The 27,699-nt window shown below is 37.5% G+C and overlaps 1 protein-coding gene and 1 long non-coding RNA gene across 8 annotated transcripts in view; one reads left to right on the top strand and one right to left on the bottom strand.

The window, feature by feature from the left end:
• The window catches only part of Pde4d (phosphodiesterase 4D, cAMP-specific), a 1,338,202-nt gene that overhangs the window by 55,539 nt on the left and 1,254,964 nt on the right, over window positions 1-27,699 (bottom strand). The window lies entirely within an intron of this gene.
• LOC106149464 lies at window positions 29-27,594 on the top strand. The gene is made up of 3 exons (XR_001235669.1): window positions 29-178; window positions 18,769-18,861; window positions 26,946-27,594. It is a non-coding gene; the product is annotated as an uncharacterized LOC106149464 (long non-coding RNA).

Genomic DNA, 27,699 nt, shown 5'->3' with positions numbered 1-27,699 from the left:
CTCGGGCAGGACCCTGCGCAGGCGCGTGCGGCGCGCACCTGCCCCGATCCCCCCCCCACGCCCAGGACCCCTGCGCAGCGCGCCCCGCACACCCGGTTCCGGACCACTCCAGACCCGAGTGCCCCGCGAGGCTGCTCGCAGACAGGGCTACAAGGACCCTCGCAGAATCTCTGCGGAGGTATGACGTGTTAGAGTTTCTGGGGGTTCCTTTCCGAGGGTTTTGGCTTGATTTTCTTTAAATCAATGTGGGAATTGCATTAGGAGCAGATTCTTTCCATACCCAACCCAGACGCTAAGCACTAGGCTTTTAAATTTTGGGGTGCACAGAAACAAAAAAAGAAAACCTAACCAAACAAACATTGTGTTATGTATGGGGTCCCGGACACCTTTGCATTGAGCGATATATGGTGCATTTTCATATCCAGAAGGATCTAACAGTTATCTTAAAGGAGCAGCAACACGAATGAACCACAAAGTAAGGAGAGTTTACACCTGACCTGCATACGTGCTTTCCTGTGGAGTTGCATAAGATCAGGATAGTCTTGTGATGCCAGCGGCAAAAGTGTGGAAGGGTGTTTCAACCCACCATGTACAAATAAACGACAAATGCAGGGAAATGAAAAGACCATATCCAAAGGCTCTGGGAAGCCAGTTCAACTTTTAAAAAGCTGACCAAGGGGACCAGGAGCACTCTGCCTACCCTGATCTATTCCCGAGAACTTAAAAACATTAGCATAGAGATAAGCAAACCATTCATAGATGGAAAAATCATAATTCCTAACGGCCCATCTTATAAAACTTTGTCAACTAGACATTGGGAAACTTACATGAAGAGGTGATCTTCCAATCTGTTGGATTGTTGGAAAAGCAATTCTACTCTTGAAATTTAGACTCCATAAATTATCAGTAACATAACAAGAGTTTCACGGACTGAATTTCAGGATCCTGGGAGTTTTCAGATAAGTTCTTACGTATAATTTATAAAAGTTACAGTAACTTTCAAAGTATTTGTTATATGCGTCACCATGCCTCATTATCCAGTATTCTTGAACGATTTGCTATCCACTTTCGGTTCTTTTGTTCTACTTTTTTTTTTTTCCTGTACGAATCTCTGTAAATACGTATATTAGGTATACAAACAACTGCTGACCCTGGTAGGCAAATTAAAATTTAAGGGTGAAATTTTTCCTTCTTAGCAAAAGGGACAATGTTAAATATAATTTTAACTTATTTTAAGATCTAGTGGTCCATATTTAGCATGTCCATTAGGTTAGAGGCATTGCCGTAAATTGTTCACTGTGTCTTTTCAGTCATCTGGAAGCCAGGACTCTTCCCCTCTGTATCACTGAAACTTGGAGGTCTAACTCTGAGTTCCTGAGGCCCAGGCAAGGACTCAGCCCATAGCTCTCTCTCAACCTCCCTTCGTCTTCAGTAACTTCCTTAAGCTTTTCTGAAATCAGAAGTACGAATTCAAACCTTGGACCTGGCGAGATAGGCTCCACATATTATATTTCAGCCTTTATTTTTTAATGTGGAAAAGTAATTCAGGCAAGTTTCAAGTAGATACTTCAAGACATCATGCACATAGATAGATAAAAGATTTGCTCTTCAGAAGGTAGTGTAGTAACAAGAGGGGCAGTTGATTTCAGAAGATCTATTTTCTGTCCAAACTGTGGGTTACCATGGTGAATATTAAAATTTGAATATGATCGGAAGGAAAGAAGAATGATCCAGAACATATACACTACCAGTAATGAAGAAAATAATTATGAACAACAGAATAACAAACTGTTTACAAAACTGTGCCCAGATAATTATTATTGCAATAGCATAGGGCTGAGAATAGTACTTTTTTCCCAAATTCCGGGGTTAAAAGTTAGCTGTAGTTTTTCAGTTTTTCATTATTAAGCCTTCACTTTTAGGAATTTTAACACCAAATGTTCTAGGACATCGAGTAACTGACCTTTTCATCCCTACCAAAAAAAAAAAGCCTCAGTGTGGAGTTGCCAGCTATCCTACAGGAAATTGAGTCACCACCCCAAATACACCTAAATGTCATCTGCAACTAGCAGGACAAAAACAGTGAACCAGTTTAATTTTGGCTTTTATCAAGAACACACACTGCATTCATTAATGAAATACTTTCACCCACAGAGAGCAGTATACACCATGGCTCTGCTTTAAAAGTATATGAAAACTCTCTATTTAACTGTCCAAAATCTTGTTGTCTCAAGGAACTGAAGAGAGAAAAACACCCAGGCAAAAACTATTGGCTACGTGCCAGATGGCGAGGGCAAAGGCAATGAAACAGTAACTAATAATTTGAGTCTTGGGCAGTCCCCTTCCTACATCGGCATTGGCTTTCTTCAAGGTACCCTTGAACTATGTGACACCCATGTTTCTGCTCAAACTCTCCTAGGAGAAAACAGTCCTCAGTGCTTTGGGGCCAGCCTGTGGCTTCCGTCACGGTAATGCGTGCAAGGGTTCCCCTGACACATGGCCTAAAACCTTGCCAAGGCCTCCAAGAGAGGATGCTGAAGTTGCAGCTTCCCTTTGCAAAGGGAAAAAAAAAAGTCTCAGCTCAGAGCCACAGCAGATAGCTAGACTCTGAAGTTGTTTTTGTGAATCGTTCTGCCCATGACTCTCAGCTACTATTTACCCGAATGCTGACCAGTGAAGTAAAAGAGCCTACTCTGTGCTACATGTGACTGTGTGCAGGTTTTCTTTGCCAACGCTTATGGGGGGAAAGGTTTGTGTACATTTGTCATAATTCCTAGACAGGCCCATTACTACAAATGAGGAAAACAAGTGCAAAAACAAAAGTGATTTGGATACCATTTGCTTGCCCTTAATTTAGAAACTAATAAAAATATCACTACCAATTCAGATTGTTTTAAAATTTTAAAAACTTCATTAAACAGATCCTAAGAGCAAAGGCATAAGAATATACCTTTCTAGTCAGTTCCAGGTTCTCCCCTCTTGATTCCCATCAAAATCTCCTCTTTGTTCCTAAGGAAGGAGATAGTGTCTGAAGTAGGCAGAGCTGAAAAACATGATTTCTGCTTCACCATGTATTGCTTTGAGCTAGTCACTGCCTGACTTGGCTGTTGCAGATTTGTGCTGGTTAGCTCTCACTTTTGCTGACATAATTTTTTTTTCCCTCTGTACATTTTATCTGATGGGAGATACATGAAGGCCCTGGATTCTCTCTCAGTGTGTACATGTAACAGGTTTAAGCATAGCTTGCCAGTGGCAAGCAGCTGTCATTTCCAAGTGTATTTCTGGCACCAAGTCTTTGTTTTGAAGTATTTTAAAATATATAAACTTTCACTTAGTACTTCAGAAATTTGTCCAAACAGAAGATGTGTGTAATTTTGTGAGGGTTTTTTTTTCTTTTATCTTCCTACCATCTACATTTTTTTCTAGTGCTGCCTAAGGCTCTAGTACAATATTTTAAATGACATAAGCACAGGATTGAGTATCACTGACTTCTAGTCCCATCAGCAACTCAACTTTTTTTTAGCACTGACTGCATCAGCCACTGAGTCCACACAAACAAGATGACTACAGGAGTGTGTCCCTTTTCTAAGAAAAGCCTAGAGCCCAGCAGTGGGGACAATTTCAACACAGCCCACAGTAGTAGAAAGTACTCTGAAAGAAGAAAGTACTGTGCTATGGGACAGTGAAAGGGGGTTACGTAACTGACTGCAGAGAGGCAGAATGGGGAAAGGGTGAATTCTACACAAGGAAACAGAAGGCAAGTGAAGAAGGTGGGAAGAAGATTTAAGACAAAACAATATGAGCAAACTTCTAGGCCTAGGATCAATAAGATGCGTATGTGTATATGTAAAGAGAAATGAACTACCAGGAATAGAGCTTGGTTCATGGAAAAAGAGGCTGGAAAAGTTTAAGGAATTCCATTGATCTGGAAAGAAAAGACTCAGTCCACACTATTAAGAATGAAAAGGGTGATATGACAACTGACCCTGGAAATCCAGAAGATCATCTACACCTACTTTGAAAACTGTATTCTAATAAGATGGAAAATGCAGAAGAAATGGACAGGTTCCTAGATACATATGAATGACCATAGCTGAATCAAGAATACATAAAAATCCTAAATAAAATGATATCAATCATTAAATCTAAGATGTAATTTAAAAACTATCAACAAAGAAAAACCCAAGCCCTAACAGATTCTCTGCTGAATTGTACAAGAAATTTAGAGAACACCTAACACCAGTATTTCTCAAACTCTTTAATGAAATTGAAAGGGAAGCAATACTCTCAAATTCATTCCTAGAAGCAAGCATTACCCTGATACCAAAACCAGAGAAGGACCCAGCTAAGAAAGAGAACTACAGGCCAGTCTCCCTAATGAGTAGAGTTGCAAAAATCCTCAAAAGATTCTGGCAAACAGAATGCAACAAACCATTAAGAAGATTATATACCACGACCAAGTGGGATTCATCCCAGTTTCAATGTACTGTACATAAAACAATAAATGTAATATACCATATTAACAGAGCCAAGGACAAAAATCATATGATCATCTCAATAAATGCAGAAAAGCTTTTGACAAAGTCCAGCACCCACTCATAATAAAACCCCTACCTAAAATCAGAATAGAAGGTCATTATCTCAATCTGATAAAAGCGATTTATAACAAGCCAATAGCCAACATGTTATGGTTTGTGTCTGAATGTCCCCCCCAAAGCCTCATGCAGTCATGGGGCAGGCTTCTAGAGTTGTGATTGATGCATGGTCCAATGTTGGAATTATGAATGTGAGCGCTACACTTGCCCTGGGGCAGGTAGTTAGCATACAATGTAAGGGAGGGAAAGAGGCTTGCTCTTCCAGTTGCTGCTTCTCCCTTTTGTGCTTGTTGCTTTGCTGTTCCTCTGCCATGAACTTTGGCCCTCTGCCATGTGCCACTCTGCCTTGGAGCCAGCCAAGTATGGACTGAAACCTCCACAAACTGTAAGTTAAATAAACCTTTCCTTCCTTAACCCTGGGTGTCAGGTATTTTGTCTAAGCAATGAGGGAAAAGTAACTAAGACACAACATAATACTAAGTGGACAAAAATTGATAGCTTTCACTCCCAAATCAGAAACAAGACAAGGATGTCCACTGTCTCCACTCTTACCAACATAGTCCTGGAAGCTTTAGCCAGAGCAATTAGACAAAAGAAAGAAAAGGAATAACAATAAGAAAGGAAGAAGTTAAATTATCATTATTTGCAGATGACATGATACTGCACACAGAAGACCCCCAAAATGCCACTAAAAAACTGCTAGATTTAATAAGCAAATTCATTAGCATAGCTGTATACAAAAACACTAAAAAATCAATAACATTCCTGTACACGGATGAACTCACTGAGAGAGAAATTAGGGAAACAACATCTTTCACAATAGCATCCAAAGAAATGAAATACCTAGGAATAAATCTAATGAAGGATGTAAAAGACCTCTATGTTGAAAATGACAGTCATCTATATAGGGAAATTGAAGAAGATAGCAGAAAATGGAAAGCTATCACTTGCTCTTGGTTAGGAAGAACTAATATAATGAACATGGCCATAATTCCAAAAGTGTTATACAGATTTAATGCAATTCTGATCAAAATTCCAACACCATATCTCACAGAATTAGAGAAAACAATCCTAAAATTCATTTGGAACCAGAAGAGACCTATAAAAAGGTAGTTCTGGGCAACAAAGGCAAGGCTGGGGCCATCACAATCCCTGACTTGAAATTATACTATAAAGCTTCTGTGATTAAAACAGCATGGTACTGGCAAAAAACTATAACAAAACAGACCTGAAGATCAATGGAACAGACTAGAAGATGCAGAAAAAACTCCAGACATACTCAGCCACCTTATCATTGACAAAGGTGCCAAACACATTCACTGGAAGAAAGATAGCCTCTTTAACAAATGGTGCTGGAAAAACTGGCTCTGCACATGCAGAAGATTAATCTTGGACCCTATCTTTCACCATGAACTAAACTAAATTCAAAATGGATCAAAGATCTAAATATTAAAACAGAAATATTAAAATCTACTGGAAGATAGAATAGATAAAACTCTTGAAGACATTGGTGTAGGCAAAGACTTCATGAATAAAACCTTGATTGCACAGGGACTATCACAAAGAATCTACAACTGGGATCTCATATTATTAAAAACCTTTTGCACAAGAGAAACCACCAACAGTGTGGAGAGACAATCCACAATGTGGGAACAAATGTTTGCCATCTGTTCCTCAGACAAAGGATTACTATTGAGAACATATAAAGAACTAAAAAATATTAGACCTCCCAAATTTAAAGACTCAATCCAAAAACTGGCTTCTGAGATGAATACATACTTCTCAGATGGAGAAATACAAAGAGCAAATAAATATATGAAAAAATGTTCAAAATTACTGGTCATCTGAGAGATGCAAATTAAAACAACACTGAGATTCCATCTCACCCAGGAAAGAATGGCTATCATTAAAAAAAATAAATCAACCAATAACAAATGCTGGAGGATCTGTGAGGAGAAAGGAACTCTTCTCCACTGTTGGTGGGAGTTCAGATGGGTGCAACCACCGTGGAAATCAATGTGGAGATTTTCAAAAAACTAGAATTGGAGGCCCCATTTGACCCAGCTATTCCCCTGTTGAGTATGCTCCTAGAAGAACTTAAAACATTGTACCACAGTGATGTATGTGCACCCATGTTTATAGCAGCACAATTTGTAATAGCTAGATCTTGAAAACAACCCAAATGCCCACCAACCAAGGAAGGGGTAAAAATGCTGTTGTCTTTTTATATAATAGAGTACTGGTCAGCCATAAAAAGGATAAATGGGAGGCTTTTATAGGTAAATGGATGTAATTCAAAACCATACTTGAGTGAAATAAACCAGATGCACATGTGCAAATATCATATTGTCTCCATAGTGTGAGAAGTTGAAAGAGTAAATGAGATCCAAAATGTATAATAGATATTGTAAAATGGGAAGAAACCATTCAAAAGAAAAGAGAAACTGGGTGGGATGGGAAAAGGAGAAAAGAAGGAAGGGAGAAGCAAAAAAAAAAAAAGTATATATATAAGATAGTTATACTACTAATTTCTCTTAGTTCATTGAAAAGAAAGGTTTGTGCTAATACTGTTTAGATAATGTCTATATCTTGTACTCTGAATAACTAAGTTAAAGATAACAATACACAATGTATTAATCATTGTTACCTTTCTATTATCTTATTTTGAAATTTTGGTTTTTTCTTTTTAAAATAAAAAAAAAAAATTCCAGAGATATGCAGACGCTGACCATAGAAATCTTTTCAGGCATTGGCATGTAGAAGCTTTGAAACTATCTTCAAAAGCAGGCGCTGCTTAGTAATTCACAATGCTGTGTGTGACAGCGGATCTAATTTTATTTTCCATGGAAAAGTCAAAGACTGTGCAACAACTGGGTTGAAAGAGGCAAGGCTGAAGTCAGCAGGACCACCATCTTTGACGAAAGTACCACTAGACAAAATTAAGCAATTTATAGACCATTTGTTTCTCTGATAATTATTATTATCTAAGACAATCTCTGTACAAAAACCTTACACAGGCAGTGTTTCCCCAACATGTCAAGCATGAAGAGGACTGCCCGGTGTGACTTGAGAGGGCATAGGCTTTTGACCCCTAAAAAATGCAAACTTCTATTCACTGAATTTTAAATTATACTGTGATGAGATGGAAGAAAAACCTGAATTCATTCAGAATTTCAGGGAGAGTACCTGTGAAAAAGTGTTCATAAGGCTGCTTATGATGGAAGATAAAACTCTGAGAAACTCTGGCTTGGTAAAAACCAACCCGTGGCCTCTTCTACATGGGAATATGGAAGAATAGGCTGCTTGCTGCAAAGTGTGTTGCGTGTGTGTGTGTGTGTGTGTGTGTGAGAGAGAGAGAGAGAGACAGAGACACAGAGACAGAGTGTGTGTGTGTGTGTGTTTGTGTGTGTGTGTAAGGAGTCACCTTGATCTATAAGGGTAACTCCACCCTGGACATTTTCCCTTTCCCAATCTTTAATAATATACAGAAGACACAAAATGCAGAGTTGTTTTGCTTTGTTTTATTTCACTGAAGGGACTTAGTTTGAAGTCTAGATTGGTCCAAGCAGAAACGTCTGCCTGAGCTGACACTATAGAGAAAGAGAGCTCCTGGAACTCAGTGCAAGGACAGGGAGAGATTTAGTCCAAGGAACTAAAGCTCAAGTTTAATGAGACATCTATCTGGCAGGGGGCTCCATGTGACATGTGTGAGACTGTAAACAATACTATTCCTTGAAGGAAACTGGAGAAGTGGCAGAAGTTTCCAATCTCTGTTACACTACACACAAAGGTACAAACTCAAGGCAATTCACAAATTTTTCTGAGTACCTAATTTTTTTTAACCTGTAGATTTGAAATAATAGCAAGAACTTTGTGAGTTACTTTAAGTGAGGGAATGTAAATTAACCTTGCATTGCTTACCTAATAGATTCTTTCCTCCCTTTCCTCCATTTTATCTTCCCTTCCCCCCAAGTTATCTTACATTTCTAACTTCATCCTATCATTCCAGTAAAGCTATCTGGGAACACTTTAGGAAAACCTAGGGGTCTAGACCCTTAATAGTTAAGTAGGGCAGTTTTCTAGGGTGGTAAGAAAAAAACAGAAATTCAAGAAAAGGGGCAAAAGTTGAATCTGAAGATATTTATGTACCTTTTACACTGCTTTAGGAAAACATTACTACCAAATTCAGTACAGAATTTACATTGAATTAACCATGGACCTCTTTGTACAATAAACGTAGCTAATTCTTGATATTTATTTCATTTGTGGTTAAAATAAAAATTATTTCTCCCAAACAAGGCAAGAAATGTAAAGAACTATTTATTTTGGAGCAACTCATCACTTATTCAACACACTTTTAACAAAGTACAAAGTAGATGCCAGGACCGGACTGAGTGAGACTAACAATTAACAAAGTGGTGAAAAGCTCTTGTCTATGCTCAAGTTTACATTTGATTGGTTATGATGATGTTTTCATTTTAATAAAGCTATGTTCATTACCTGCCACATGTCAGGAGCTGAGTATACTAAAGAATGGGCAAAACCTCACATTTCAAGGAGCTGATAGTCCAAAGAAGAATACAGTCACATAGCAGTATGTGTGTAAGTTGTCCTCTGAAACCAGGCAGTGTGTATACATACAATGTAAGCAAAAGGCAGAGGTGGGGGACAGGGTCCGTGCCACTTGGCACAGCCTTGGAAAGATCTGGAATAGCTTTCTGAAAGGAGGAGTGTCAACTCTGGCCCTGCGAGGATAAAGTGAAGAGTTGACCAAGTAGAGAACAAGATATGACATTCAAAACAGAGAGAAAACATGTGGCTTTCTGAGGTGGAGAACATAGGTATTAAGCAGATAGAGGTCTAGGGAGGCAATGGACAAAGATGAAGCTGGAGAAATAGAGTGGGAAGACCAATTATTTTAAGAGTTTTGGCTTTCTCTAAAAGATCTGTTAACAATCCCCTAAGGGAGGTAGTCACATGATTAAATTTGCTTTTAGAAAGATGTCTCTGGGGATGGAGTAAAAGAAAGGTTGGGAAGTGACAAGGCCAGTACTGAGGGTGCTGATCAGATAAGAATAAAATCCTAAGTAATGTCTGGAAGGAGTTGGGAGGAGAAATTGCAAAAAGTAGGAGGAAATTTCTCAAGAGTAAAGAGATTCAAAGGAGAATATGGTTATAACCAAATATTTGTCTCTTCCTAAAATTTATATTGTGAATGGAAAGGGATTTAGAGGTGATGGTCTTAGGGAAGGAATTAGGTTAGGTAGGTAGAACCCTCCTGCATAGGGTCAGTGCCCTTATAAGAGGAGGCCAGGCACCTGGTTTGCTGTCTTCCTGCTATGCGCGTAGACAATGTGTACCTCACCAAAACCTGACCATGCTGGCATCCTGACCTCATATTTTTAGCATCTAGAATTGTGAAACCATCTATTTTATGGTGTCTTGTTTTAGCAGCTAGAGCTGACTTAGACAAATATTAAGGCTGTGCCATTGATATTCATAACAGTATAGATACCCACAGGTTTGGGCAAAGTTAATTTTCATTCCAAACTGGTATTTCAGCAACATAAGATTAAAGAGGGTATTAAAGGATGTTAATGAGGAAGCTTTTGTCTAGGAAGTTGCTCCAAGAAAGTAATAAAAATGTTATAAGCAGGTTTAAAAACAAGTATTATAACTGGGTATGTTATTTAAATGCTGTTACAGCTTTAGAAAACAATTTTATTCCCATCCGTGTTTCCATCGTATACAATCAACTAAGTGTATAACGGTCTTTGGGTATTTATCTTTGTCAATTACTGCATATATCATTCCTTATTTCTACCCAACCCTGACATTTATTCATTCTCTGATTTCTAACATAGTGTTATGGGTTGTGTGCTGGTTTTCAGGTTGTCCACTGTCCACTGTCATGACATGGATAGGGTCAGTTGTTTTTGTAAAGGAAACTCCTGAACTGACCAAAAGCTGCCAAAGATCCTGTACCTCACCATGACACTAGAGTTCTGGGACTTTAACTCAACCAAAAACTAAGTATGGATGATTACATTTGAAATTGTGATATTCTGAGAAGTTAAGTTATTGGTGAATAGGAAGTTTGGCCTATATTCATTCATTCATTCATTTAGGTACTGGGAATCGAACTCAAGACCTCATGCTTGCCAGGCAGGTGCTATCCTATCCTGCTGAGGTACAACCTCAGGCTTTTGGACTACATTTATACTCACTTTTGCTCGTCTGCACTCTTGCCTCAACTTTATTGCCATCAAATACTTAACCAATACACTTACAAGTTTCTGTAATTGCCACCAACAATCAAATCCTTATCTATTCATTTTACTTGTAAGTTATACCCTATTTCCAGACCTTCTTGAGTTAACATTTTCCTGCTATAGTCCTGTTTATAAAATCAGGATAGTCGTTCTTAAACTCTCTTTTCAGTACGTCATTCCTTTGGTTGGGAACCTCATGCACAAAATCCTTCTTTTTTTTCTTTTCTTTTTTTTTTTTTTTTTTGGTACTGGGAATCAAATTCAACACTCTCTTGCTTGCAGGTAGGCGCTGTGTTGCTGAGCTATATCCCCTGCCCCAAATCTCTCTTACTTATTGTACTGATGTTACAATTCTTGTGTTCACATAAGACCTTTTTTTAAACTGGCAGTTCAATACATTTCCAAACTATCATTTAGTCACTATCTCATCTACAGCGAGTCTCTTTGGTCAATCCTTCCATCTGGAAACAATTTGCAGCTTTGTGTCCCTCTAACTTTTTCTTTAACCATTTTTACAGTCATATCTAGCTCTTTCTTTAATGTCTAGGATACTTCCTGATATTTATAGGTATTCAACAATTATTTGTAAGTGAATAATCAGTGAGTACTTCTGTTTTCTGACAAATACAAGTATTTTTTTCCAAGTAAGATTCAAGCAATACAATTGTTCTTGGTATAGCTGCCTAGATGGGTTCATGTTTATTCATCTTTTTGTTCGCAATCTGTTGTTTTCAAGTTCTGCTCTTTCTCTTTTTTTAAAGAGTACCAGAAACTAACATTTCCAGGATTTAGAATGGATAATCAGATAATAGTGTCTTGCTGAAGTGAAATATTAATATTGAAAATAAAGTGGTAGCTATTCCTTAGAAAGGTGAAATTTTAAAAGAATCTATCAATACACAGGTAACACATTTGGGGGAAGGAGTTAAATATACTAAAGGTCATGTATCATCCTCCCAAGATCAAAGAATGGATTCCCTATGAAAATTAAAATGGAAAGAATAGATGACTCTACAACCTACTCAGACTATAGGGCTCATTTTTATTTTCTAACAGTGATATTTAATCTATTAAAACTTCTGTTTCTCTCCCAGTGTAATAAAATCCAGTGCTGTCTCTTCCCTTCCCCATGAGATCGTTGTTTTCACCCCTCTATCCCTACCATCCTGTGCTCACCTATATCTGCTTCCCCTGTGCTAAGCTCGCCACACCAGTTTTTCCATTTTAAAGGAATTTAAACTCATCTTGTATTAAAACTCCAATTTTCTGTTTTAAAAATTCTTTTCTAACCTTTATAATCATGTGTTCTACACATCTTCAATTCACCCTAAATTTTACCTGAGGGATTGCTCACTATAATGTCCCATGTATATCCTCCTCTCCTGATCCTTCTTCTGACTCCTTAGCAGGAGCATTTTCTTAAACGATTGCAGATACTGAGGATTTTGGTGGTAGATATATTTTCTGATTCATCGCACTTTAAAAGACATGGTGCTCCTTAACCTTCTTGGAGGTTTAATAAATCTTTTGACAATATGATGAGACTTCCCCAGAAAGCTTGGTATATGTTCATATGATTAATATTTTATTCTAAAAGTGTTCATGGACTTGAAGTCACCAAGAACTCCAGATTGAAAATTCTTAATTTCAGAAGAAAATGTAATTGTTTTAATCAATTCTGTTCCAGAATCTCTATTCAAAATAAATATCTCTGCTGCCCTGTTTCTTCCTTTTATTTATCACTTAAATCTCTTTCTTTTTCATTTATGCCTGTTTTACTATAAGATACCTAAAGGGTTGTAACGCCAAAGACATTCATTCCATTTAAAGCAACTGAAGAAAAGCACACAAAGGCTTTTCAGTAAAAATGGGGCCCCTTTACATATACTACAAACAGAGCCTCTGAAGGGTAATTTCTTATGTCCAACTTTTGTTCTCAATACTTGCATTATGAGTATACTTAATGCATAAGAAGCTATATTATCCTATTGCTAAGCTGTATTAATTACATGTGCATTCTAGAAAAGGAACTCAAGGTTACTTCACATAAAAAGATTATTCTCTTGTACCTCAGCCGGCTCTATACACAGGCTAAAATAAGAGAAATTCATTTTATAGCTGGGTAAAACTAGGGAGACATTAGGGTTTAGATCTAACATGTCCCCTGAACTTCAGACACTCATAGGTGGGGCTTGAGAAGGTGACTGGATTGTAGGGTCTTACAGCTGACTTGCTGCTGGGAGGTGGAGCCTGCTGGGAAGAGTTAGGTCACTGGGGGTGTGGCCTGGAAGGGTTTATCTCTTCCCTGCTCCTCAGTTCAGGCTCTCTCTGCTTCCCATCTGCCCTTCCAGGAACCGCTTCTACCCTGCCACACCCCATGCTATACTGTAGGGACAGAAGACTATGAACTGAAACTTTGAACCAAAATAAACCTTTTCTTGTGGAATTTGCAAGTCCCTGATATTGTGTTTCACCAACAAAGAAAGTAAGACAGGAGATTTAGATTTGAATAGAAAAGTCTTAAACATATTTGTAAGAATACATAACCTATAGGATTGCTCAGAGGAAGAAAAATCCAAAAGAGACTATGCTGTTGTTCTATATGTGCTATCTTAAATTAGCATCTACATAATTGAGGCCCATTATATAAGGTGTAATTTACCTTATAAAGTTGCTTGTATAGATACACCTCCAATAAGTTACTAACACATTATTCCTTTCTCAGAGGCTCATGGTCTTAAAACAATTGCTATTTTTCTATGATCACCATCAACCCCAAAATATTAACCAATTCTGAGCTGAATGTAAGTGAACAATCTCAGATCTAGAATAACCTCCATAAGACCATACCAAAAATGCAAATTCACTGTACATGAAAAATGTGTACAAGATATGTCATAGACAAGGACGGCACATCTTCTATATTACATGAGGTACATTTCCCAAATATTTCAGTGAATATAATCTCTACAATATTCTACTTATGGATGGAGTTCTTTGGTCAAACAATATGTGCAGTCACTTTGCAGTGATTTCTAATGAACATGAACAAACCAAAAGCTAGAACTTGTATGGTGGAGACCTATTTAATGCCACTTAAGTATTATCAAAATTTATTTGATTGTGGAATGCTTTTTCTCATACGTCAACTATCATCTCTTGAAGGATACTTGAGAAACTTTGTCCTATATCTCTATCTATACCTCAGGCTATTCTGAAACATGACCACAATCACATGGTCTTGGTGTTCCCACATGTCTGAAATTCCCACTGAGGATATTTTATTTCCCTTTCTCTTCTTTACACAAATGCAAGATTCTATAACTGACAGGATGCTCCTTTGAAAGTATGCTTTTGAGACCTTCAGAGAGTAATCTTCCTCCCGTCTTTCTCTCTTTGCTTTTTCTTTTCCCCAGAAATAGCAATAAAATATCCATATGTATTTACTGAGCCTCTCTGTTGTGCTAGTTGCTATGAAATACAAGAGCTTGAAAGATGGAGTGGCCTCGACCTAAGAGAGACCTGACAGTATCCTGCTGAGAAATGCAGACACATGATCAGCTGCTGCCTAGAGACAGTGTAAGGTGGCATATAAATCATTTAGCCTGGAGTGCTACTGAAGTTCAGAGCAGTGAAAGGAAGGTACAGACTGATGCTAAGTGTTCAGAATTCCAGGCAAAAGGTGACTCTGGAGACTGGTCTTGAGTCTGCAGACTGAATGGCTGTAGGAGGAAGAGAGTTAGCTGCCCTTCTTTTCAACGGAAGATAAGTGTGCAGCCTGAATAGGGTTACATACTTGGGCTGGCAAGAGAGTGAATAGATTCCTTCCAGAGAAGGGAAGGGAAATAATGTTGAATACTTACACGTGTGACCTTGAGCTAATGGATATTGTGGGCACTGTATGATAAATGCACTGGTAGCCCAAGAGGATAAATAGAGAAGAGACAAGGAGGAAGATTAAGAAGCCATTTTAGTAGTCCAGATGTACAGTGTAAAATGGAGCTTTTCATGGACATGAAGGTATGTATTTTAGTGGCCTACCATGACAGTCAGGAGCAAGATAAACAGCATGAGATTCAAATACTTGCTCTGCAGCTTAGCAATAATGTGGTACATTGGAGAAAACTAATTCCGTATAGGTCATTTTTCTCTGTTGTAAAATAGGACTAAAAATACATCCCCTGGAGGAGTCATAGTGAACCTATGAAAAACTGCCCCACCCAGCTGCTTGTATCACTGAAAGCTCTAAAAGGTTGCCATCACTGACCTAGAGGGTTGCCCCCAGGCCATTTTTTAACAATTTATTTGAATTTTAAGACTAACTTGAATCTAAAAAAATCATATGTTCATATTTTTATTTCCTCTTTTGGTTTCATTTCAACCTGAATGGTTTTCTTGAAAACTTGGGTTTCTCTAATATATTACAGGTAAAATATAAAGAGCTGCTGGCAAGTCAGATCCTCCCCATTTTATCTTGAAACACATTTAATACTATCCAAAGAATCTTGTACATATTTTTGATACTAATGAAAGTTAGTCCCTGTACTTCTCTACAGATCAACACAATTATCAATGTCTTGATGGTACTTGCTATTTAGAGCAATTTAAACTGAAGATTTAGTAAGCAAGACACATAAAGCACATCATTTATATATTCTTGAATTTTAAGATTAGTTTTTGGAAACAAATATTCTACTACAGTTATACCAATTATTATTCTCTTCTTACATTCCTCACTCTTCTCTTTCTCTTCTCTGTCTCTGTGTGTGTCTGTTGCTATCTGTGTGTGTGTGTGTGTGTGTGTGTGTGTGTGTGTGTGAGTGTGTGTTGGGGAATCAAGCCTAGTTCTCATGAATGCAAGACAAATGCTCTACAATTGAAATATATATACTTGACTCTATTCCATAGTTACTCTTGAGAATTCTTACTATACCCTGATCTTTCAAATTTCAGTCTGAGGATTCCACCTTTATGCTCAAGTGAGATTTTTTTCATAAGGGACACAATTGCATAGTATTTTTCTTCTCGTTGTCTGAAAATGTAAGGATGTAAATATACTGCATGTAATATATTATTATATACAAACCTCAAGGGCATATTTGCTGGCTAAAATTCTTACATTTGTTGGCTAAAATTCTTACATTTGTTGTGTGAATATTTTGTATTACAATAATGAAGGCAGCAGCAATATGTGTAAAATTTGTTGATTGAAGACATGTTTAAGGTTTACCAAAATGAACATCATTCTGAATGAACACATCATGAAGGTTTCTTTTAACACCTTTTTACAGCACAACTCTTGAAATAAGCTTTTAAGTTGTTAAATTAATTATTTTTATTTTACAGATAAAAATTTAAAATAACTATAAAAGTTTTAAAGCTAGTAGGAGAGTAACAATAATTAATACATGGTGTATTGTTATATTCATAACAGCTATTCAGAGCACAAGATATAGGCATGAAATATTGTCCAAACAATATTAGCACAAACCTTTCTTTACAAGGAACTAGGAGATACTAACTGTATAATTATCTTAACTATCTTGTGTATGTGTATATATATATATATATTTTTTTCTTTTTCCTTTTCACTTCCTTCCTTTCCCCATTTCCTCATCAGTTTTTCTTTTTATTTGGACAGTTTCATCCCTAATCCCAATATCTACTGTACATTTTGGATCTTATTTACTCATTCAGTTTCTCACACTAGTGAGACATTATGATGTTTATACATGTGGGTCTGATTTATTTCATTTATGAGTATTCTTCTGAGTTGCATCCATTTACCAATAAAAGTTTCAAGTTTATCCTTCTTTATGGTTGAGTAGTGTTCCATTATATAAAAAAAACTCACATTTTTTATATCCATTCCTCGGGTGATGGGCCTTTGGCTTGTTTCTAAGATTTAGCTATTACAAACTGTGCTGCTGTAAACATGGGTGCACATATATCGTTGTGGTATGATGTTTTTAATTCTTCTGGAAAAATACCCAGAAGGGGAATAGCTGGGTCAAATGGGACATCTACTCTTAGTTTTTTGAGGAGTCTCCGCACTGATTTCCATAGTGGTTGCACCAGTCTGCACTCCCACCAATTATGGAGAAGTGTTCCTTTCTTTCATAGCCCCTCCAGCACTTGTTATTGGTTGATTTCTTGATGATAGCCATTTTTTTCTAGAGTGATATGGAATCTCAGTGTTTTAATTTGCATCTCTCAAATAACCACTGGTGGTAAACCTTTTTTCATGTATTTATTTGCCATGTGTAATCCTTCATCTGAGAAGTGTATATTCATCTCAGATGTCCATTTTTGGATTGTGTCTTTGAATTTTGGGGGCCTGATTTTTTTCAATTCTTTATATGTTCTAGACATAAGTCCTTTGTCAGAAGGAAAACTGACTATAATTTTTTTCCTACTTTATGGGTTGTCTTTTCACTCTGTTGGTGATTCCTTTTGTTGTGCAAAAGCTTTTTAATAAGGTGAGATCCCATTTGTTGATTCTTTATACTATTTCCCATGTGGTCTGTGTTTTGTTCATGAGGTCTCTGCATTAAACTAATTTTTATGTTTTTCCATTTTGCTTACACTTCTATGCTCAATGCATTCACTATTCTACTTAGAATTGTTATTCCTTTTATATAAGTTTTGCTTACAAATCTAACCAATGAAGAAGTTTCTGGATATCTAGGTTTGTATGCTACTTTAAATATATATACATTTTTTTTCAACTTTGTCCTTAGAAGCTGAATAATCTTACTTGTTCATCTTAAAAGTGACTTGTCTTTCACAAGGATCTAGCCAACCAGACAATTCCTTTTTTTTTTTTTTTTGTGGGGGCGGGTACTGGGAATCAAACTACGGACCTTGTGCTTGCCAGGTAGGCACTTGTGCTACTGAGCTATATCCCCAGCCCTCAGACAATTCCTTTTTTTTTTTAATTTTAAAAATAAAAGGAGGAAAACATTAACAGACAGACAACCTTTTACAAAATAGCAAAAGAACAGTACAGACAATACAGAGTGACAATTCCTTTTTGATATTCATGGAGCTCTTCCAACAACTGACCATTATGGGGAACTTTAACTACTGTGAAACTGCCATAATCTGCTAGAGCCCCAAACTCTACTCACACAGGGGTTTTGAGAGGGTTAAATGAGATTCAATGGCTTAAAAAGTTTATTTTTTGTCAATGAACCACAGTAAACACTATTTTTCATATTATGACACAGTAGAGGTGTTTAAAGCGTGAAGTAAAATGATTACTATGTTTATGTTTGTCAATTGTGCTCATTTTTGAAAATATGTGAGTAGTAATGCTTAGTAGTATAAAAATGTATATAGGAATGTTTCAATACCTGCATTTAAAAGGAATGTTGGCAGACTCCTACGATTAGCAATCTGTGTGTCATATATAATAGTCATGGCAAAATTTGTTTGTTCTTTATGTAATAAACCATGCTTTTTAGTTTAAGTGAAAGCAACAAAAAAATTACTACACACAATGTAACGGCAGTGTGTATATAATTGAAGCAGGATATGTACCACCCATGAACAAATATAGATTTGATCCATATACAGAGAATAGGAACAAAATTTAACATGAAATAATATTTATTCTAACTGTATATGGTTCACTCTGATGTTTTGTATTATGCTTAACCTAAAAAAAATGCTGTGATCCATTGTTGACTTTTAAGCCTATCAATGAATTTGAAAGCACTGAGATAGGAATCACTTAGCTTAATAAATGTGAGTTTCGTTCCTCTTGTGTCCCTTCCTTCCACTGTGTAAGAAAACTCTCCCTCTACTCTTCTACTACAAGTAAGTGAAAAGTAAATAGAACACAGGCACTTTAAATTTTACGCTAACATACATATACTTTGTAAATAATTTCTCCGTAGATGTGTGTTTCCTCAGAGCTCTATAAGTTTGCCAACTGGACACATAAAGCAGGAGCCATGCACTGAAATGCCCACGGAAGCCACAGATATCATGTGAGTGAATGAATGAATGAGTGAATGACATGGTTGGTGGGGTCTTTAGGTATTGAGGGGATGGGAGGCTACAGAAGGCAGGGTAGATAGTTAGAATGTTGGTCAGCTGTTGCCAGATCTTCAGATTTTTTAAAAAATCCCTATCGTGGAATTTTTTTGTTTTTTTTTTTTCCAGTACCAGGAATCGAACTCACTACCTTGCACTTGCCAGGTAGACGTTGTGCCACTGAGCTAAATCCCCAGCTCCCCTATATTGGAATTTTTAAAGCAACATTTCAATTTTAAAATTTGAGCAACTAATTTTTTTTAAAAGTTACATATTTTAAGGGACAAACAAAATAAAGTGTAGGAACCTTACTGGCCAGTTTATACCGCTAATATGCACAATGTTTAGCACTAGTGACAGAAGCCTTATCATGTGTAGCACTTTATAATTTCCAGGTAGAGAAGTTAAGAAGATTTTCTGCCAGGCACACTGGTGTGTACCTGTAGTCTAAGCACATAGGAGGCTTAGGTGTGAGGATCAGCTGGGTCTAGGCTTTTGATCCCAGCGTGGGCAACTCTCAAAAAAAGAAACAAAGCATAACAAAAAAAAAAAGTGTCTGGAATCTGGTATGCTAACATAAGGTCACTGAAAGACTTTGTTTTGGAGTCAGAAGACAGAGATTCCTTTCCTGGATCCAACAGTTAACCAGGAATGGTCTTGGCCAAATGATCTCAGCTGTCCCTGGACCAACTGGACCCTATGAGATTTACAGGGAGGAATGCACCCTGAACAAAAAATACTTGGCCCTGATGACCTAAGGATGACCTATGACCCAGTCAGTCAGAAGTGCTATCTCTCAAAGACCACTACCCATACTAACCCTTTCTTTGGTAACTTATAGAAAAAATACATCTTTCCATTTGGCCTTCATTTTCCTTTTAAAATATTATACATTATTACTGGCATTTATTTCCTAGAATTCTGGGGTCCTTTCCCTGTTTCAATAACTTTTACATAATATTATATTCTCAAAACACCTCTAATAAAACAGCAATAGGAATCATATATCTCCTTACTCAGGATAGTATTCTAGATTTTTAATGCCTATAGTTTTAATCCAAAGCTCAGTTAGTTTCCTCACAACCCTTCTAAATTCTACCTCGCTAGACTCACCATCCCTCATCATCTCCGGTGGCTCATGCCACCTCCACCACTTCAGCTTGCCAGACAGTCTCCTCTCTGCATAGTATTTTTAACATAATTTTTAATATTTTTAACATAATTTTTTGGGCCACTTTGATCATGTAGATATTCAAGTTCCTGCCTTTCAAAGCCCACTTCCTTGCTGTGGAAGTTCCTTCCAAGGAAACTCTGCATAAGACTGATGACGCAGGCAACAAGCAATACAGAGAACAGGCAGGAAGGTCCAGGGTGGAGAGAGCCCGTCCTGACATCACCAGGGGAGGGAAATACTTGACAGGAGATTCAGGGCAGGGGTTCTGGAGTTGGAGGGAATTCACATAGTTTCTTCATTTTGGTTGTACCTGGGGGTGATCCCTTCCCACAGATAAAGTTGATTTATCCTGTCTACCTAAATGTTGCCTGGACCCATTGCTTATCAACACATGCTTGTTGAATTCGCCAATACTGGGGTGGGGGGCACTGATATTCCATGTGACGCTGAAATTACAAAGCTTAATTAAGAAAACCTTTGGTTTCAAGTAGTCCACAATTCAGAGGTACTGATAAAAAATTAACACTTGTAGTGATTTCAAAGAAAATTCATGTTTGCCACTGCAGAAGCACGCACAGCAGGTCAGCAAAGCTCAGAGGATACAGCCCAGGCTTCCTAAGAAAGATGTCCATGTTCCACTTTCCCTGGGAACTCGCAGTCAAAGTTTGAAAACTTGGCTGGTATGTAGGGAACAGCATGTATGCCATAGGAAAGTAAGTTTACTAGCTCAGCCAGGGCGAGAACCAGCTCATAGCTCTGAGTCTCAGGTACACCACGCACAGTATTTTTTTCTCCAACTTGCTGAACTCTCTACAGTAGAAGCCTAAGTATGAGGGAAAGAAGGACTAGGGTGCTATATCTACTTGTGCAAAAGAGGAAAGAAAAGACATAGAAATTACACCAACTGGAAGCTAGCAATAACCAGAAGGCAATAGTTAAAAACAGTAATTAAAGAGGAAATTGTGGGATGCCCAGCAGATAAGGGTCTACCAGATAAGGGGTAGAAGAGAATTCAGCACTTTGAGGGCTGGATTCAGTCCTCAGATTCACAGTTTGAATTTCCCTTTTGCTGTTCCCACTCCCTACCACTTCCTCTTCCCCAAGAGCTGGGCCCCGGGGCCCCAGGATCCTCTCTTCTCTGTGAGACAATAAACACTTAACAATGATTTTATCCAGAATAGTAACCACTGCTAGGGTAATTCTCCTTCAAAGTAAAGGAGGCATTTCAATTTAACCTGTTTAGTTAGATTAAATCCGTTAGTTTAGTTAGATTAAACCCTACCCCAGCTCCTTTTTTTCAGAAACAAGGCCAGAGGATCCTTCCTTGTGACCCTTGAGGATACTACTGCTGTGCCAGAGAGAGATTGTAGAGGTACTGAAATTCAAAAGAACAGTTCTGAACTAAAGCAGTTTCTTTTTACCAAACCTAAGCTCTGCCACGGAGGCCCTCATATAAGCCAGAGACCCTCCTATAGACTGATTAACTTACCCACACTTGTCATCTAATTTGTGCAAGTACATCTCAGGGTGCTTCTGAAGCTTAATTAGGATCGCGCATGCAAGGCAAAGCCTGAAAATAATGAGTGCTCAAAAAGTTACAAAGATGATGAATTTTATGTGCAGGCAACTGAAGCATGTTAGGAGTTTTGAAATTACTTCCAGAATTCACTTCAATACTTGCTCTGCACCAAGATTCTGTTATCCAACACTGCCTGACTGAGGTTTTCACCCCAGCATTTTTTGTTGTTTGTTTTTAAATCAATCTGATTAAGGATACAACTCCCGGGAAGTACTGTCAAATTATTTATCTAATTAAATAAGCAAATGTTTTCAGCCCAGACATTCTAAATCTTTGTAGTTTGTCTATATTGATTTGGTTAGAACAGCTCACATCATAGAGGAAGGCATTCTGGGTGGAAAAAAAATAAATTAGCAGTCTGGAAAAAAAAAAGGCTCTCTGGGTTAAAAGGGCCTTAGCAAACAGCCTCGCTAGCCTGGCTTGTTTTTATTTTGTTTTGTTTTGTTTTGTTTTTCCATACTGTCTGGCATTAGTAGAGAACTGGGATAAATCCAGATTACCACTTATAGGAGATCTCTCTCATGTTAGAGACTGGCAAATACCATGTCAGATGCTTTGAAATCAGATCGGAAAGTTAATTCTTCAAATCATTGAATTGCTAACCAATATATTACAATGAATTGTTTACTAAAGACTGAATTTCTCCAGGGTTAGGATTACATCAGATTTGTTTTTCCATCTGTGGTGCTTTTTTCTTTTTTTTTTTTTTTTCATCTGTGGTACTAAACGCTAAGTGGTGTCCAATAAAGTTTTGTTAAATTGAACTAAACTGAAAAGGCATGGCACATTCTCCTGACTAAGGCTGCCTTTCTGTAATGTTTCTGTATCTTCATTGTAGCTGAGCATCAATAAATGGACTGTTAGAAGACAATGAATCTGAATGACAAGCCTCATACTCACAGCCACCACAGATCAGAGTAACTTTTTTGCCGGAAGAGAGAAATCACTGGTAGAAGTGACCCTCTTTCCATTTTTCTCTCTCCAGGCATCCTATAAAATATTTTATTCTCCAGTTACATATAAATACTACCATTTATTGGCTTAGATATTTATTACCCCTTATTCTTTATGGGTAATGGGTCCATAAATCCCAATTGGTCTGGAAGTTACCAGGCTTATGTCTCTTTTTCTGGCATAATTCTGAACACTATTGCCTTTCTCTCTCAAAAGTGTACTGTTTGTTTGCTAAATCATACTGACATCCAACTTGTGGGTCATTTCATTGCATATCACTCAACCACCCAAGTTTACCCTCCTTGGATGTCTTGGTGTTATGTCTTGCCTTGGGCTTTAATGGAGGCAGCTTTCTCAATCACTGCATTCAGGAAGTCTGAGCCCACTTTGGATGAACACAAAAAAACAAAGAATCCCCACTATTTACATTCTTAAAAATACTGAACTCTAAAAGGCATGCCCATAATTAAACTTAAGCTTCTCAGGTTAAACTACACCTAGCAATGTAGCTTATTTTGTCCAAATCAGTTAAGACACTCTAATGTGATTTGGAATAAATGGACAGAAAAAATTAAAACGTGGCAGGTCAAGGTAATCAGAAAACTCACTTCATTCAGTCAGTAACAATGGCCATTTAACAGATTCTTTGTACCACTGGGATGTAATTGTACTTGGCTTTAATTTCTTGTAATGACAGAACAAATGAAATTACTTCAGTCTTTTAAGGACATTGGGCTACATCATGTTTTGGTACTTCCATAAACCCAATTGGAAATTAAGTCAGCTTTGTAATTGCTCATTCTTCCCACTAAGCGGTATGTCTGCCTCGTGTCAGCAAAATGGTAAGCATTATTCACCTTAATCCAGGACATTTCAGCAGTGGTAAAAGAAATTACTTCCCCTGCCCTTCTCCTTTCACATCTCCCTATTTGTAGCTATCAAATTCTGGCATGCTTGCCAGAGCACAATCCTGTTAGAACAAGCACAGTAATTCTCGTGTGAGACTCTAGGACTTTACAATAAGGTCATAATGTACATGTGATTCAAATTTAGATGAGGGTATGAGTCGGTAAGAACATGAAGAACATCAAAGAGTAGTAAGAACTAAAACTACTTGTATTTTGTGCTACCAGCTTCTTTTTTCCCTGATTCTAGGTGGGCAAGCAAACTTTGATGTTGGGAATCTATTGCCATATGCATTAAAATGAATTAGCCTAGCAGAGGGAAAATAGAGACTAACAGAACTTTCCCACATACTGCAGCTACTAAGCTCACTTGGTAAAAAAATAATCATACTATAAAGTACATTGCAAATGGAGCACTGTGTATTGACACTAAATGGTTTAAATGCTCACAGTATTACTAATAAGCAATACTGTGGTAAAGACTATTGGCTGCCCTCTACTACAGGTGCTTTTCATCTTTAGTTGTGTTAAAATCACAATTTTAACGTAAGTATATGACTTCAAGACGTAGAGAAGACTTCCAGACTCCTTTATAGCCAAACGTTGCCACTTAACTAAATTCTAACAAAGGGATGGTTCATAATAGAAATGTTAGGTGGAAGTTTCAGTATATTTTCTTAAAAGATGTCTGTCATGTACCTTTTGCCTATCTGTCTTTATTCTTCTCTTTTCCCGCTAGGATAGAATATGAATTTTATGTCTGGAGCTGGAATCCCCATATTGGATCATAAGTAGGATTTAGTTATAAAATCCACATCTCATAAAGCAATAAGATGGAAGGAACATATGTCCCTGAAGACTTATGGAATAGCGTTGGCACATTGGCTTTGGGATGCTTACTTTCAGATTTTAACAGGAGGGAGAAATATCTATCTTGTTTAAGCCACTTCTGTTTTAAATACCTATACTTACAGCCAAATGTAATCCCAACTAATATAAATGCCAATTAAAAACCATTTCCATTTCACTGAGGATTTAGGACCGTAGCTTAGTCTTAACAAAAAGAAGTGTGTTTACATAAGCCAAGATGAGATCTGGATATTGGATGACTAGTGTTCAACTTATTGTGATTCAAACATATTGTGCAACAATAGATCGCTAGTTCACACCTTTCTCATGATTTTTAGAAAAATCTGCCAAGCAAAATCCTACAAGAACCTTCCTGGAGTTTCCATCGTGCTTTAGTCACTTGTCTTTCTAGCCTGATTTGGAAGTCATTCCAGCCTGGAAGCCATTGTGAGGAAACAAAATGTGGTCTCCGTGCCATGAAGAACATTATCCACATTGCTGGGAGGCTCTTCTTGTCCCAGGCCCCTTCTCCCACCCATTTATATGCTTGAACATATGGACATCTGCAAATTTTTCCTACTCAATAAAAAGTCTCCAAGCATACCACTCTTATTAAATCATTAAAAGCAGGAAGGTCTATTCAATATTATTTCTTTCCATGATTTGTCATCTTAAAGCCATTGTTCTCTCCTCTTGTAAGTCTGATAGCCTCAGAACTGAATTCTTGTGGATCCAAGACATACTTAAAGGGTTTGTGGAATGACATATTGTGTCAGTATAGTCAGAGCACAAATACATTAGAATGTACATATTAAAGTGAAATAGTTTATGTGTAAGCTCTCTGAAGTTAGATAGATTATGACTGTCTTATTTACTATCAAATCTCCAGCTCTTAGAAGGGTGTTTCTCAATACAAACCTGTCAGATGAATAAATTAAGGGTTTACCTGGAGAAGCAAACCTGTTGTTTGTACATATTGAGGACTCCTTTGTAATTACGTTGTCAAAAAATCAGTCTTGTGAATGCCTTCGCAGGACTATTTCTATTTTTCCATCATAGTCACCAGGGATCCAACTATATTTCATAAAGTGTTCTAGCATCATGCCCTCCTCCTACAGAAAATCTTGCCACCATTTCTAAATCGCTGAAGGACTATTATTCTCATTTGGATTCCCCAGTGTGTAGACATTTAAATATATATGCTCAAGCCCCCTTAGGGGACAAATGGAAACTGCCATAAATGTCAGCTATCAAAATTAGCTGCATAGATTATGAAATATAAATCTCAATTGTATTTGTTCACAGCAGTGTAACCTACACATTCATTAAGATAGGAAATATAAAACAGCTGTAAATACCATTTAGGAGAGAGACCTCCATTATCTATTCCAGTGAAGGGATGGATGTGGTATGGAACCCTGAAGATTACCCACTGGAACCCTGCCTCATCCAGGACTCAATTGAGATCACCAGTGCTCTTCTACTTCTTTACCGTCTCTTGGTGGGGAGGAAGAAAATAACATTTGACTAAATAGAAACTGCTTAAATCCTTCAGAACCTGAACTGATAGGATCACAAGCGGGAAAACAAGATGAAACTACAGAAAGACAAGATGTACTGGGCATCCTAATGAATGCTAGCTAACTCTAACACTGTTGTTTATTGCATATCTAAACATATAAGGTCATTAATGAAAGTCTAAAACTCTAAACATGACTATAACATGTCACTTGATAAACCTTTCAGGTATGAATAGGATTCCTAATGCCAGCATTTAGTTATTTATTATTTACTGGTATATCATGTATGTTTCAGAATGTTAAATGCTACTAATATAAATCCCCCCCAGATATCTGAATTATTCCTCAACTACTAGTTGACTTATACCATCCAAACTTTGGTATCTTTGGTAGAGCTTGAGATAAAGGATAAGTCATGCTATTAAACTCACAGGAAATCCAATATTTGAGAACATAGTACAGAAATACAGATAAGTATCCCTGTTCTTGGGAGGTATACATTAGAAAGTTTTGGGGATGGAAGAGTATGATGTGTGCAGTTTTCTCTCAAATGCATCGGGAAAAAAAATACAATATATTCGTGTGTGTGTGTGTGTGCGCGCGCGCGCATGCAAAAAGGGAAAGTGACATAAAGCAAATGAGGCAGAATGTTGACAGTGGGTGAATCTGGGTGAGGGATATACATATGTTCTTTGTACTATTCATGAAGCTTTCCAGTATTTTAAATTATTTCCAAATAAGATATTTTTTCAGAAAGGTAATCAGAGCAGTGATGATAAAATATTCAATTATCTCCTGTTTCCTACACTCTCATAGACAGACCTCATGTACACACATATGCTATTATGAGTGGCATTTATTCTACTTTCTGTTTCTACAAGAGTGTTAACATAGTACTAGAGCAGGAAATTTGGTTTCTCATCTATCTATGCAATTAAACCCTAAGTAATTCTAAGATTTGGGGGGGGTTGGGGTGACTTGACTTTCAAGACAACAGTTTCAAAGACGTAATATAATGTCAGCTCTTATAAATGAGACTGCCCTTTTGTCCTTTCAGATTTGGTTAAAACTGGCCCACAGAGTGCAACTACATGAGAACATATCCTTGGGAAAGACAGCTGAGGCACAAAGCCCAAACCACAGGCTACTGAAATCTTGGTGGAAAGTGACAGCTCTGGACTGTTGACCTTTAAAGTGCTGATGACTACAATGAGCTGTGGAGGGTATATGATTTGTTTTGAACACATTTACTATGATTGATGGCCCAGATTTGGCAAGTTGGTTCAATCCCCATAGAGATGAAAGTTTCACTGCCTTCCCTCTTGCAACATTCCTGTTGAGACAGGTTTCACTCCTATTGGCCAATGCAATAACAAATCACTTATATTTTCTGCATAAGGAATTCATCAACTACACCATGGATCGATGCTCTATATACTATTCCTGAGTCAACATAAGCAGTTAATTAAACTTACTAAAATGCCTCTGGAATTTTTCCTTCATGCTACTGAGCTTCAAGGCACAAGAGTTTCAGTTTAAACCAGTAATTATACATGTAACTTTGTGAGGTGATTCAGGGCTATGGCCAGGGTCAGTTTAGGGAGTGATATATCAAAAAGGACAGGTTATAAAACTAGTATGGGGGGCTGGGGATTTAGCTCAGCGGCAAAAGCGCCTGCCTGGCAAGCACAAGGTCATGAGTTCGGTTCCCGGTACCGGAGAAAAACCAAAAAAAAAAAAAAAAACTAGTATGGGTGATCAAAAACACTGACAATTGGACTCAAACTATTCTATGGGTTAAGTTACTCCGA

The sequence above is a fragment of the Chinchilla lanigera genome, unplaced genomic scaffold (assembly GCF_000276665.1).
Source record: "Chinchilla lanigera isolate Chin_1 unplaced genomic scaffold, ChiLan1.0 scaffold00045, whole genome shotgun sequence".
In the NCBI taxonomy this organism is placed as follows: Eukaryota; Metazoa; Chordata; class Mammalia; order Rodentia; family Chinchillidae; genus Chinchilla; species Chinchilla lanigera.
Note: the sequence above shows the minus strand (reverse complement) of the source record. Positions and strands in the feature narration are given on the sequence as shown.